The 13,705-nt window shown below is 46.5% G+C and overlaps 1 protein-coding gene across 4 annotated transcripts in view; it reads right to left on the bottom strand.

The window, feature by feature from the left end:
* Window positions 1-10,191: 10,191 nt before the first annotated feature.
* The window catches only part of THOC2 (THO complex subunit 2), a 56,240-nt gene continuing 52,726 nt past the window's right edge, over window positions 10,192-13,705 (bottom strand). For 3 of the 4 annotated variants that reach the window (XM_075513543.1, XM_075513544.1, XM_075513541.1), the window contains one exon: window positions 10,192-11,048. The gene's annotated coding sequence lies outside the window, so the exon portion shown is untranslated. Of the gene's footprint in view, window positions 11,049-12,857; window positions 13,590-13,705 lie in introns of those variants that run through there. The other variant, XM_075513542.1, reaches the window with a different exon arrangement.

The following is a 13,705-nucleotide window of genomic DNA, read 5'->3' on the forward strand; positions in this document are numbered from 1 at the left end:
CTTTCCTTTTTCTTTTCTTTTCTTTTTTTTCTCCTTTTTTTTTTTTTTTTTGGTAATTTAAGTTCCTATTTTTGGTCGTTGAAACTGCACTTCAGTGAGCAGAAAAATTGCCAAGCAAACTAATGGCTGTAAAAGCATAAACTGCATGTGTGGGCATCAATTACTGAGCCTCATTTTAATGAGGTGTTGTACAAAGAGTTTTAATACATTTTGTAAATAAAACTGTAAAGAAAAAAAAAAATAAAGAGCCTGCTGATCTTTTCACTGGAGGAGAGAGGCCCCACCTGCTGATGTCCCTGTGGCCCGCAAGCCTGTCCCTCTCTATTTGGGATGCCCCACAGGTATTTAGTTTGGGGCCGGGTGGTGCCTTGGGTCCCGCAGATGCCACGATGCGATGCCCACACGTTGAACTAAGGATGCCGCTGGGAAATACATAGTTCTGCTTCGGTACCCTGCAAACAAACTAATTTTTTTTTTCTTGATGCGTGAAGCTGTTTGATTTTGGCTGGGTCTGAAGGGCACCCTGTGGGGAGGGGTGGGAAGGGGCAGGGGACAGCCCCCGGGGCTGCGGCCGGGGCGGGAGGTGCTGTGCCGAGCCCCTGGGCTGGGCAGCAGCGTGGGTAAATAAATTCCTCAAATGTTGGCTATACAGATTTATTTTCCTGCAGTTCCCACATTTTAAATATACTTTAAAAAAAACATACTTTAATAAAAATACTTTAAAAAAAAAAAATCTTCACCCAACATTTCAGCTAATCCCGACTCTAATTTATTGAGCTCACCTCAGCCACAGTTTGTTTTTTCCAAGTCACCACAAACTGTGAACCATAGGAAGTAATCCCGGTATTAAATAGCCGGTGTGCACCCAAATCGCACCCTGGCAGGGGCAGCCCCTCTGGGGGTACCCCTGGCCCAACCAGCCTGGTGGTCCCCTTCAGAAACCAGCTCCTGCTGGGCTCCTTCCAGGGGCCACCGTGGGTGACACCTCCCTGCGAGCGCCCGGCACCTGCTGGGGCTGAGCTGGAGCGGCGCAAGACTTCACTCGGAAGGCTGGGGATGTAAAGATCATCTCCTGAAAAAGAGAAGTCCAACAGTGAAGGTCCCAGGCAGGAGCGTGCAGGCGTGGGACCTGAGCGACCAGTTTGGTACCTGCTGGCCAAAGCACACCCTGAAACCCAACCGGACGAGCCGCGTGGAGTGTCCCCACGGTGGTGCCTCTGGGTCCGGGGAAAAATGTGTGTGGGGTGCCCGGCCGTGGGTCCCGGCCATGGGGCTGCCGAGCCAGCCCTGCTCCCTGCGGAGCTGCCGCCAGCCGGGGTGCTTGTTGTACGTGAGCGCAGCGGTGGGACGCAGGGGCTGAGCCCACCTGCGTGTCTTCAGGCACGTCTTCAGCAACAGCAAAATAAGCTCAGGAATAAGCAAGGGCGAAGTAAGAGCAATGAAGAGCAATTATTTGACCCTAAACCATCCGACAAGGCCGAAGGTTTCAGGTTGTTTTGGGGGTGAGAAGAGTGCCGTGCTCGGCACCGCAGGGCTCCGCATGCGGGGCCAGCCCTTCCCGCACGGGCGGCAGGGACGCGTGGCTCCCTCACCTTGGCCTTGGGGGACCCCTCCCTGAAATGAGCCTATTTATATGTAAAGCGCCCACACAACAAATGCAGGGAGGCATGAAAAAAATATTGTTCTGTCCTTTAGCCTTCATTTCACGCTCAACATCCAGACCAAAATGGGCAGGTTGCATTTTTCTAGAGAGTGGTCTTGACCCGCTCCCCACTGCCTGACGGCCGCACGCAGCCCTGCCACGGGGCCACGGGGGTGAGCGGTGCTCCCTTCCCCACGTACCTGCCAAAACACGCACCTGCAAGCAGGGCTTAATTTGCCCACGGAGCCCCAGTGCCGAGCTGGGAGGATGCGAGCACAACGGCAATGCCAGACTGATAGCCAACCCTGGCCCTGCATGAGCAGCCGGTGCGGTGCTGCGCTGCTGGGGTCACACCGAGCACCAGATCCTAGCAGAATGGGTGTTAAGTTTTGCTAATAAATATGCATCAGGCTGACCACGGCTAGGCCGAAGCGGCACGGCTGCACACAGCAAGCTGGGAGAGCCCAGCTGGCCGGGCTCCGGGTGGCGACAGGGTGGGGACAGCCCCACGCGGGGCCATGGCCACGAGGACAAGGCACGGGAGCGGGTCCTGCCGTCCCGGGCCAGGCTGGGGCTGGTGGGGCCCGGAGCCTCCCTGGGCTGCAGGGACGGTGCACGTTGGGCCAAAACCTGGACTTTGCAACATACACTGCAGCAAAGGCAGCAGAGCTCACGCAACAGCCCTGGAACACAGTGCTCGAACACTCCCCAAAGTGACTTTGCCTCTAGACTTTTGGGAGGGGGGAAATAATATAAGGAAAAATTTCAGAGTAATTCATCCAGTTTCCAGAGCCATCAGTGGGAGCAAAAGGACCTCAACAGTGTTCAGGTTCAGACCTAAAAAAACCCCCAAACCCATAGCAGCTCCTCCTCACAGCAAAGAGCACATCTGACAACAAAATAAATAATAATAAGCTGTAACACAACCCCCACTGTATTATTAAGGCATAGTTTTCCTTCCAAGGTTTTGTGCAAAGCACTGCAACATTTTTTTAAAATAATTATTATTTATGGTTATTAAAATAATAATAAGTCATGGTTATTAAAATTAAATTACAAAATTTCTTTGGTGCTCATATTCATCATCTCAGTCTGGAAAATTGACTCTATTTTGCATGCAGCAATACATAAACAAGCTCTGGATAATGATAGCTCTATTCAATTAAACTAAAGGATTTAAGTACAGAGATAATATTTTCATGGATATTATAAATTTCGAAGTAATATTAACTCAGAACATAATACATCTAAAATTGGTATCGGGGAGGACAGTGCCCACAGCAGCAGCAGCGCCCGCACCTTGGCACGCCGCGGAGCTGCGCTCGGTGCTCCCGCGGCACTGGGACTGCGGAAAGGCCCAGGCTGACATTACGCCATGGGCTAACACCGGTGGGGTCGCGGCGGCCGCTGCCGTGTCTCGCCCAGCCCGGGAGCCCCAAGCTGGAGCCCCACCGCCATGGTGGGACCCGCTCCTGTGTGGTGCCCTATGGGAGGCAGGTTTGGCTAAAATCCTTCCTGCCCCCCAGCACCCCAGTCCTGCTCTGGAGCTTGTGCTCAGGCTTTCTTTTCTTTATTTCATCAGTCATCAATAGAGGAATGACTGAGACTGGTTTGTAACGTGGCAGCATCACTGCGACAGCATCAACAAAAGTGCTTTCCAGCTTCCCCCCGGCTGCGGCACGGGCATCGGCAGCAGCTGCCCCGCGAGCGAGGAGCAGCCGGACACCACGCCGGTACCCAGAGAGGAGCTGGAGGAAAGGATCTGCCATGCACATCTCAGAGCCAGTGTAACAGCAAAACCGCTGCCCCTTCCCAGCTACCAGGCTTTCCACGGGTAGCTGCTGTTTAGTGCAGTTGGTAAAGCACCCGCATTGCCAGTTTTGCTGGAAGCCGTGGCACGGGCAGACTGATGCGCTGGGTGGCGGAGCCTCCACAGGCTGACACGAAGGGCAGGGTAATGAAACCTTCGTGCACACACCGAGTATTTATTTATTGCAGTTTCTAACATTGAAGTGTTAGCCCTAAATTATTTATGATGGCTATGGCAGTTTAGGATGACAGTACATCTTACAGAGGAGCAAGAGGACAAGATCCTGCTCTGCAGCAACTTGTAATCAGAAGCGCAGGAGGGGCCGGAGGAGCAGGGAAGGCACCGTGAGAAGCGAAGGATCACAGGGCGGGGGGAGAGCGGAGCTGAGGAAGAGCAGAGGCTTTCCAGCAGCGCATCATTTCCAGCTGGTGAAGAGGCTGTTGACACCTCCAAGCAAGCAGGCAGAACTGACACCTAAAGGTGAACTCGGAGCCAATCTGTAGCAGCAGGCGAGGCTTGAAACCGGGATGAGCAGTGGCACTTGGCCTGCCCCGGCAGACAGTTACAGGGGAGTCTCCCATCATCTATTTTGTTGCAGTTTCAGGGCTGTCTTTATTCTAGGTTTAGGTGCTGTGAAAGCAGCAGCGAGGAGCTGAAGGCAGCAGCAGAAAACGAGCTAAAGCCAAAGGGAGACGGCTCTGAGGAAGGGCTGGGAAACGCAGCAGGTGCTTACAGCCCTGCTCGCCGACAGCGGGGACCTGCACAGGCACCGCGGGCTGCGCAGGGCCGAGGAGCGGGGCTGAATGGTGGCTGGTCCACAACGGGTTAACAGGGGTCCACGAAAGCACCCCGGCCTTGATGGCAAGGCGAGGATAAGGCACATAGAGCCTATAAGAAATGCACAACACAGCCATGATGCTGGTAATGACTGGTGCTTTAGCTAATGTTTAGCATATAAATAAAGTAATTGACCAATTAATGAGCACATGGCAGATGCTTGATACGCTGTAACGAGTAGGGAAATGTATGATATAACACAAGAAACTGAGTAAAGGACGATAAAAGCAGGGCCGCAGCCTGCGCTCCCGCACCTGGCAGGGACCTGCTGCGGGACGGGTTTCGGGTGAAGGCCCCAAGCGCGGGGGGGACAGGGGGTTCGGTCCCCGCTGCAGAGACCAGCGGGCGCAGCCAGGCAGAGGGGACACCGCCAGAAACCCAGGGGCCCGGGGCGGGGTGTCTGGGACCGGCCGGCTACACCCCTGGCTCCGCTTCCCGGGTGTGAAAATCCCCCTTCGTGCCCCTGCGAGCCCAGCAGCGCGTCTGCGTTTCGCCAGGAGGCCGCAGGCGCCGTGAGGGACGCGGCGCCGCGTTTTACCGGTTTCCATCTCCGTACAGCGCAAGAAAACCCTCTGCGAAGCTCAGAGGCTTCAGCCGCAGGACGTGCCCGGCCGCACGCTGCCGTTGTTCGGCGCAACACTGACATGCAGCGGCCGCTCGGGGCGGGAACCGCCGCTTCCCTTCGCCCGCCCGCGGCCTCCCGGGCGCGGCCTCCCCGGCGCGGCCTCCCCGGCGGGCGGCGGCCCGCGGCCTGCCAGGGGCCGGGGGCTCTCCCCCGGCAGCCTCGCCCAGGGCAGCCCCCAGCACACGTCCCCCGCTGCAAGAGCCCCGAGCCCGGCAGGACCGCGCAGGAAAGGCAGGTCCCAGCCAGCCCACCGGCACCCTGGTCTTGCACCCTTTGAGCCCATCTCCCTTTGGCCAGCTCTTTCCCACCCGTGCTGCCGTGACAACTTTCAGTGCAGGGCTGGCATTTTCTGGGAGGGAGAGGTGTTTGCTGTGTGCTCGGGGAGCAGATTTTAATATCATCCAAAGCTTTTCAACAAATATTGGATTTGAATTCCAAATACGGGCTGAGCAGGCTGATTACCAAAAACCTACAAAATTAATGTAAGAGCCACAGTTTGATCTGAGGCAAATAAATATAAATGGTATTTATTTAATACTCCCCTGCCCTTTAAACAAGGGAAGTTTGCCATATTCAGGCAAAATAGCTTATTATAAAATCGCTGAAGCTGTGACCTATCACAGATGCTGCAGATTACACAGAGCGATTAGAATATCACATCAGACAGGCCACACCAGAAACAGAGTTTAATTAATGGGTGCTTTGTACCAGGTTTTCCCCGTTTGCACAGCCACCAGTCCGGCCCTGTCTGTTCTTCCCCACAGCCCTCTCCAGCTCAGTCGATGGGGTCGAGGAGCGTGCCAGTGGCACCCACAGCCATGCAACCCATGGAAACACAGTCCCCTTCTTTCCATGCTTTCCCCAGCCCTGCAGGACTCCCTGACCCCCTCTTTCCACTCGAGGTCTCTGGCCTTCCCCCCCGCCAGGAGCTGTGCTCTATATACAACTCCCATCGCCAAACACCCCTAAACCCTCACTGATGTCTCCACACGCAGTCCCTCCTGCAGGGAAGGACCAGCTTTCTTTTGGAAAGTTTTCTTGGGGGAGAAAACCCTCCCATAGGCATGAACATGGCGAGAGACTGTTCCTACGGCCCCTCAGGAAATCGGGACATTGCCGAGCACACCTGAGTTATCCCAGCTACAGCATGTGCTGTCACAAAGTTTAGTAATGTCCTTCTGACTGCTGCAGTTCGCTGCTGGTTATCTCTGCACTTGCCACACCAGTGGCACGGTGAGGGTAAAGCATCCCCCATCCCTTCTCCTCTCCCACCTCTGCTCACGGGCCCATGCAGGCACCACGCTGCTCCTGCCATGTCAGCAGGCATCACAGGCGAGGGACGAACCCTCCTGCCAGGGCAGGTACGTAGCTCCTCGAAGCTGAATTTTAAATGACTGTTTCAACTCACCTTTAAGTGTCTGGGCTGAGAGATAAGTCTCCTGTTTTGTTTGGAGATTACACTACATTCCGAGCCCCCGGGGTGACCTGTTTCTTTGCCCAGCGTAACCCCGTCTCGGTGTGACGGCCCCAGCCGGGGAGGCCGGCTGCTGCAGCCCCAGCTGGCTGCCGTGCGCACCGTCAGCCAGCCAAAGCCTCCTCACATTCGCACTCCAGTAAATCCCAAGGACTAGAGTGACTTTGATGGAAGTATTTCATTTTAGATTGCCCTAATGAGTTAATTAAAAGCGCCTGAGTATTTAGCTTGGTTACTCTCCTTTTTAGCAATTCTTCCTCACCTCTAATTAGCTGGGTAACTCTTACCTCATTCCCTTCCTAATTTGTCTGTGTCTTTCTTGCACTGTGGGACAAGGGTTTGTAATCTTCTCTGATTCATTCAGAAATAACCTCTAATTAATAAGGACAAAGCTAATCAGAAGAGTTTTACTGATCAAGTCTATAAACACTACAATTTCTTATTATTTTGTACTTTCAAATACAGCCACCAAGACGACACCCCTCTGTCCCAAATCCCAGATTACTGAAAACACAAACTGACCTTCACAGAGCACCAGGGGTGCTCAACTTTTGGTTCAAGTTCCCTTTCTCTGGATTATATTAAAACAAAACAAAACAAAAACCCCAAACCCCCACAATATTTAAAATACAAGTAAGCCTCTGTGTTTAATAATACTAATACTTGATACAACAAGGGTAGTTTTTTATCATTATAGTCAGAAAATATTCTATCACCTATAGGTTTGCTTTTGTTAATGTTGAATCCATGCAAAAAAAAAAAAATCTATTTCTAAACACTCTTGGGAATAAAACAGATTAATTTGCTTTGCAGACAGTACCTGTAGGCCAAGATCATCTTCTGCAATTAAAAAAATCTATCAAGTTACAACTCCTTACAAGGCAGTAATTTTAAGCAGGGACATGCTCCCTCTCCTCTCTGTCCCATCATCTACTTTAGGGTCAACAGTATCGCGCACTCGGGCACGGCAATAGCTCAGATCCCCGCCACCTCTGAGAGCACCCAGGCTCATCACTTCAGGGACAGACAAGGGCACGTTAAACAGTTTTTTAAACAGAGAAACAAAATTCTTGAAGGAGAAAAGAACTGCTATATTGCAGTTATTTAAAAGGTCTTTGTGTTGTCAGCATAATGTTTTCCCCATTGTTTGTCACATATTTTGTGAACCATCAGTTGTTTTAACCACCGGCTAAAAAAACTAATTCGTGACGAAATTTTATTAGACTCAATACTGTTAAACACACTATCAGTTTAGCAGAGAATGTACCTTACGCATTTTACTATTTTAAAATAGTCGTTATAGGCAAATTCTAAACAAACGCTGATCAAGCTCCACAGAAACAGCAACTCTCAAGCTGAACCACACACCGCCTGCCTCAGCTTGATCTGCTGGTGATGTACAGACAGGCTCCTGTCTGTCACCAAAGGTAGTTCCTCGACAAAGAAATGACCCTCAGAAACTCGAGCTCTTCATACATGTTTTTCTTGGGCAAGGGGGAAGAGCAGGACAGGAAAAAGCAATACAGGTGCGACACTCCATATAGAGCGAAACAGTGTTGTTTAAACACAGCACACAGCAATTACCTTACCATTTAAAATAGGATTTAAGTTTTTTATGTCACCCTTATTTGCTCATGTGCTTTTATTTTAAAAGTTCACATAAACGGAATATTGAACATTTAAACCTGTTAAGCATGTTTCTCAGAGCAATCATTAAAAATCAGTTTGCTCTGACAAGAGTTGTATTTTATACGCTTCCCCATGAGCAAACCCCATTTCCCAAGCCTGTTCAACAAGGACCAATCTCCCGATGTAAACTTAAGTTGGTTTGTCTCAATTTCACTAATAAGCATCAATGAACTTCTTGCTGGGAGGACACGGCCAACAGAAAGCATTGATGGGAACCATTGCTGCTACACCCATCGTGCTTCGCAGAGGGAAGGGGAATTAAGGCAACAGAGGCCAGTATGGCACGCTGAGGTTGCAACACAACCCACAGCAGCCCAACAGGCAGAATGAATTTTCTGCCTGTCAGTCTCAAAGTGTAGCCGTGAGAAACATGATCATCCTTTCCCATTAGAGATTATAAAAGATGAGAACACACTCCTTCATGTAATCGTTCCTGTATTGGAGGGACTGGAATACATTAGTCCTGGGAGAAGTTGCGCCTACAAGAAATCTCAGTCTTTGTTATCAAGATCACTGCTTTAGAGCACTTAAATCTTTCAAGCTACTTAGATAGCTACCTCCTTCGCTACCTTTCAAGCTACCTCCTCCAAGAACTTAGTCCTTAACTTGCATGACTTCATCTTTTAAAATAATTATTCAAATTAAAGGGACTATGGTTAGCTTTGTATTTCCTGTGCCTTTTAAAAACAGAGGAAAACTTCACTCCAGCCTTTGGGCAGCAGCTGGGAGAGCTCTCACTGCTTCTGCTCACGATCTTCTGAAGCTGCCTGAGGACCAAGGCTGGAAGGTTTTACAGTTCTGCTAATATTTCAGTCTTAATATTGTGAAACACCTCCCACTGGCACCAGATCCTCTTCTCCACACCCCAACAGAGTTTTATTGCATCCATTTTGAAAAGCAAGCAGTCCTTACCAAATGGATGAGGAGCAGAATTTGAATTTAAGGAGGAGACTGAAGATACAGTAAAGACAAAGGCTGAAGAACTACTTGGTGGAGTCTGATATTACAATTCAGCTGATTTGATATGCAAATGGCATCAAAAGGGGAAGTATTCTCTCCCCCTCCAGGTCACCACTTCTCCCTCTGCAGCCAGCAGGTATGACAGAAGCAAGGCAGGACTTAGCTGGGGCTTACAGAAAGCCGTCGGTCTGACAGGGCTCTGGGCAAACAATGGAGCAAACGCAGTCAAAGTTTCAATCAGTCCTGCAGTCCCCAGAGCGAGAATTGGCTGTGGGGAAAGAGCACAAGAGAGGCACCATCTCCAAACTTAACAAGAATCTAGCTGTAACAGCGGCTCCTGCTTTTTGGTAAATACATATTCATTGGGTATTTAACTATTTACATTTTCTGGTTTTAAATTTTAAATAAAAAACTATTTAGATATTTAAACTGCTGTACCCAGGCCAAAAATGCTCAGCTTCCAATTATACCTTTTTAGTCACTAAATAGTGAACAGTCTCCAGACGAGACATTTGGAATCTCCCCTTCTCCAGAGAACACAAACAGGTATTCTTTCACAACCCACATTTTCCAGTTGAAACTAGTGATCATTTTTACTGAAGGAAATCCACACCTTTGGGGGGGCGGGGGTGGAAATTATTCATGAATGGGACCTAAAGGCTTCCAGACCTGAAGACTTCTTACCCAGGTGAAGATCTGAGCTGGTGGCTTCACCGAAGTGACCTACCATGCTATGTCAGAAGCCAGGCAGAGTCCCTTTTTGTCAGGCATTAAACTAAACTGGTCAAAACAAACTAAGACATTTTCAAGACACTCTAAGTCAGTGTAATTTGACTAAATTAGGAAATGGGGAAAAAAGTGCCAGAGATTTTCATGAGCTTTGGATGAGGGACAAATGTCTCAAAAGATGTAAACTTGACTGAACGCAGAAGGGCAAACCCTGAGCTTCTCGAAACCACTGGAGAAGCGTAACAACATCTGTCACTTCGCAGTAGGCACTGCACTACGTAACTAACCCTTTGCATCTGATCAGCAAGCAGGCACAGAGGGCTCATAAGCGAAGACAGAAAACACCCTCCCACGACTCCAACTAACATCAAATTTTCATAACAATACATAAAGCAATAAAGTGACCACACAGAGAATGATTTACGACCCATTGAGAAAACTATTGTTTATTTAGAAAAAAGGTTACACTGGTAGAATTCAGCAGATAAAAAAATTCTTTTTTTTTTTTTTTTTTAAAAATGTCATTGTGAAACTTTTCAGACTAAAGTTCAGCAATACAAAGCTCCTGTAGCTGTAATTGAAACTTAATTTATTTCAGTTTTGAAGAGAGCATTTCCAATCAATCTAAAAACAACATGACAAACAAAAGGTGTGGCAAGGGACAACTGAGCACAGGTTTAGGGATGGAAGGGACAGGGTTCATTCTTTGTTTCTTTAAACAAGTCAACGTTGTACACATAATATACAAATAATCCCTAAGCATTGCATGAAAACAGTGCTCCCACTTGACTTTTTTTTTTTTAGTCACTGATATTAAAAACAGGCCAAGTAATAAATAAAAACTGAGTTTAAATGAGGTAAATCCAAAAAGGTTCAATAACTGTTTATTCGTGGTTTTCAAACATCTAAAAGAATGCATTTCAGATTGAAAGAATTACTAAACTCAGGCAGTATTTTTGACAACCTAAAGTGGAACTCTGTACACATGAAACCTCATTTGCACTATGGCAACTGTTTGTTTGCAGCACATTGTGCTAAATATGGAATAGGTAACACTTTCAGCCAGGTACTGAAAATAAATGTGTAAGAAACTAAGCAACAAGTTAAAATACAGTAATGTACAACTCAACAATTAAATCCTCAGCATGGGGAAATAAAGCAGAGAACTGAATAATTTAAGGAGATGCAGATGGGTCCTCTTCATTCACAAATTTCTGTGCAATCTATACTCTGGAAAATACATTTCTGGTCACAGCTGGATATCTTCCCATTTCAATCTCACCTGCAATGAAGGCATACATAATTGGAATTAGATGTTGTTCAAATGAATATTGATCTCACAACTTAGCATTTTATTCCATTCACAATTAAAGAATGAGGGGGAAAATAAACCTGTTTTCATCAGTCATTCATTCATTCCCTAACTCTAGCTTAATCCACAGCAAGAACTATATTAATGTGAGCAGTGCATTGTAAGTCGTGAACCACTAATTTGAAGATACAAATAAAAAACAAGTAGTCACTTGTGAAGGTAAAAACTCTTTTAGAAGTACAACCCCCTCAAAATGTTACTATCTCTAAATTAGGCAAGAAATAAATGCAGTCAATCAGACCTTGTACATTAGGAAGAATGTTATGAAAGACTTAAACAGGAGCACAGGATTAGATTCCACAACCGTGTTGCTATAAAAAGCATTTTTTCATACTTCACTATGCAAACGATGGGGTATTGTCAGTATTCTAGGCCAGATGCTCCAGGTTAGCCCATTACGTAGCTGGATGTGAATTTTACTGTGCAACTGACATTCACCTAAGCACTTGTTGCTTAAATCATGATGTAGTCAAAACACAGTTGCACTTTAATTGACAACAATCCTCACTTTATATTGAATTGCTGGTCAAGATAAAACTTCACATTTTATTATTAAAGAAGCTGCAAGTCCTCAGTAGTGAACTTCATCTACCAAGATTGCCTTTTTGTTTTTTTCCTCAAAAGTAACATTTAAAGAAATGGGGGAAAAAATGGGAAAATCCACAGTGATCAGACAATAATGGCTATGAAAGACAAAGTCAAAAAAATTCCACTAAATTCTTGCCAAAGAGTGCTCATAATTTTCTGTTTGGAAGATATTCACAGAAGCATCTTCTATGATTTCAAGGAGATAAAACAAAAACAAATAGTGCTAAGAACCAATGACCTGAACTCCTATCCTTTTTTCTACCAACACCCTCCAAAGAGCACACAGTATCAGCATAAGCTTTGCTACCCAAAACCCCTCCACACATTTGCCCTCAGCTTCAGTGGCTGAACGAGCAACGTCACTAAATGAAACTCTTGAGATCCTTTTTCCAATAATCCCCCCTTTACTCTTTGAGGCCACAATCCACATGTGGAGACTTTTTACGGAAGACATTTCCCGATGATCAGAAGATTTCAGATTTTGTTTTTTTGTTTTGTTGGACCCTCATAAAACACTCCTCTGTAAGTGGTTACATACGCCATCCTATAATCCTTAGGCCTCTTGGAAAAGAATTCCCAACAGCAAAGCATTTACACCTTTCAGATTTGGTCTGTGTTGTTTTAGCTAGACAGAGGCAAACAGAAGAACTTGGGACTATGTCATGGTCTTTCTCTGACACCTAAAGCAAGTACAGCCACTACAAGGAGCAATGTTGAGTCCACAGCCAATAAATCTCTCCAGTAAGTTTTGCCATATAATATCATGTTAAGTATTTCTCAAACATGATACCAGACTGTCCAGTCCAACACCCTTGCTCAAAAAGCAGAATTAACTAGAGCAGGTTGCTCAGGGCTGTGGCCTGCCAAGTTAGGTTTTGAATACCCTAAGGATAGCAGCTCCACCACCTGTCTGGGCAAACTGTTACAGTTTTTTGACCACCCTCACAGTAAAAAGATTCCGCCACCCCCCCTGCCCCTCCAATCTTTAAATGGAATTCACAACAAATCGTGTTGGTGAAAGGTAGCATCACTTTCTAGACCAGCCATGAAAACAAGACAAATGTTTGGCCTCACCAATCCTTCTTCAAAATCTGAGACAAACGAGGACTTGTGCATTTAAAAATGTTGTCTTCCCACTCTCTGTATCAGTTTCTCTGATAAAAAGGAAAACTCTGCCTGCCTTGTATGTTGTTCAGTAGTCAGAACAATATTACTCTATTAAAGCAAATAATCTCAAACTGTGAAAAAAAAATTTCTACTTCATTTCTGTTTGTGTTCACTTTGAGTGCTCACAGAACCTACAAAGTTTTAGCAGAAGCAATTAATCAATTCTAAATAGAGAACAAACCTTAGAATTGTAAAGCACTTGGACAATTTGTGAACAGAGAGAGCGAGAAGCCACATTCTTTGATATTTGTTGAATACTATCAGTTATTTTCATGTTTACCCAACATATACACACTTTTTAAAATGTAAAATTGTCCACTGCTTTATGTAGAAAGATTGGTAGTGGTGTGTGACTCAAGTTGGGTAGGTCAGATGAACTAATTTTAAGTTCACTGGGACACTTCCCTTCCCAAATAACTGAAAATGAAACATTCTAAGACTCTTAAAAACGGCTAGATGAAAAGAGGAGAAAAACACACCCACCCTCATACCCCTAAAACTAAAAATTTAAGCCTCCACATATTTGCATAGGGCTGAAAAAAATTCAGAACACTGTCAGCTTCAAAGAACAATTTATTTTTCTAAAAGCTCCAGTCTGAGCATGGGTTACTCAAAATACTCTGAAGTTTCTTTTCTTTCTGCAAATAGTCAATGCCTCCATGCGAAAGTTTTCCTTTGGCTTCTTCCTCCTCAAATCTGATCAGATAAAAGATTAAGCAGAGATAATGAACTGACTTACTACACTATACAGCAATTTGGTTTAAAAACTAGTGCTTTTGTTAAAGAAAAAGTAAGAAGAGGATACAAACCTT

Source organism: Mycteria americana, chromosome 10 (genome assembly GCF_035582795.1).
Source record: "Mycteria americana isolate JAX WOST 10 ecotype Jacksonville Zoo and Gardens chromosome 10, USCA_MyAme_1.0, whole genome shotgun sequence".
Lineage (NCBI taxonomy): Eukaryota > Metazoa > Chordata > Aves > Ciconiiformes > Ciconiidae > Mycteria > Mycteria americana.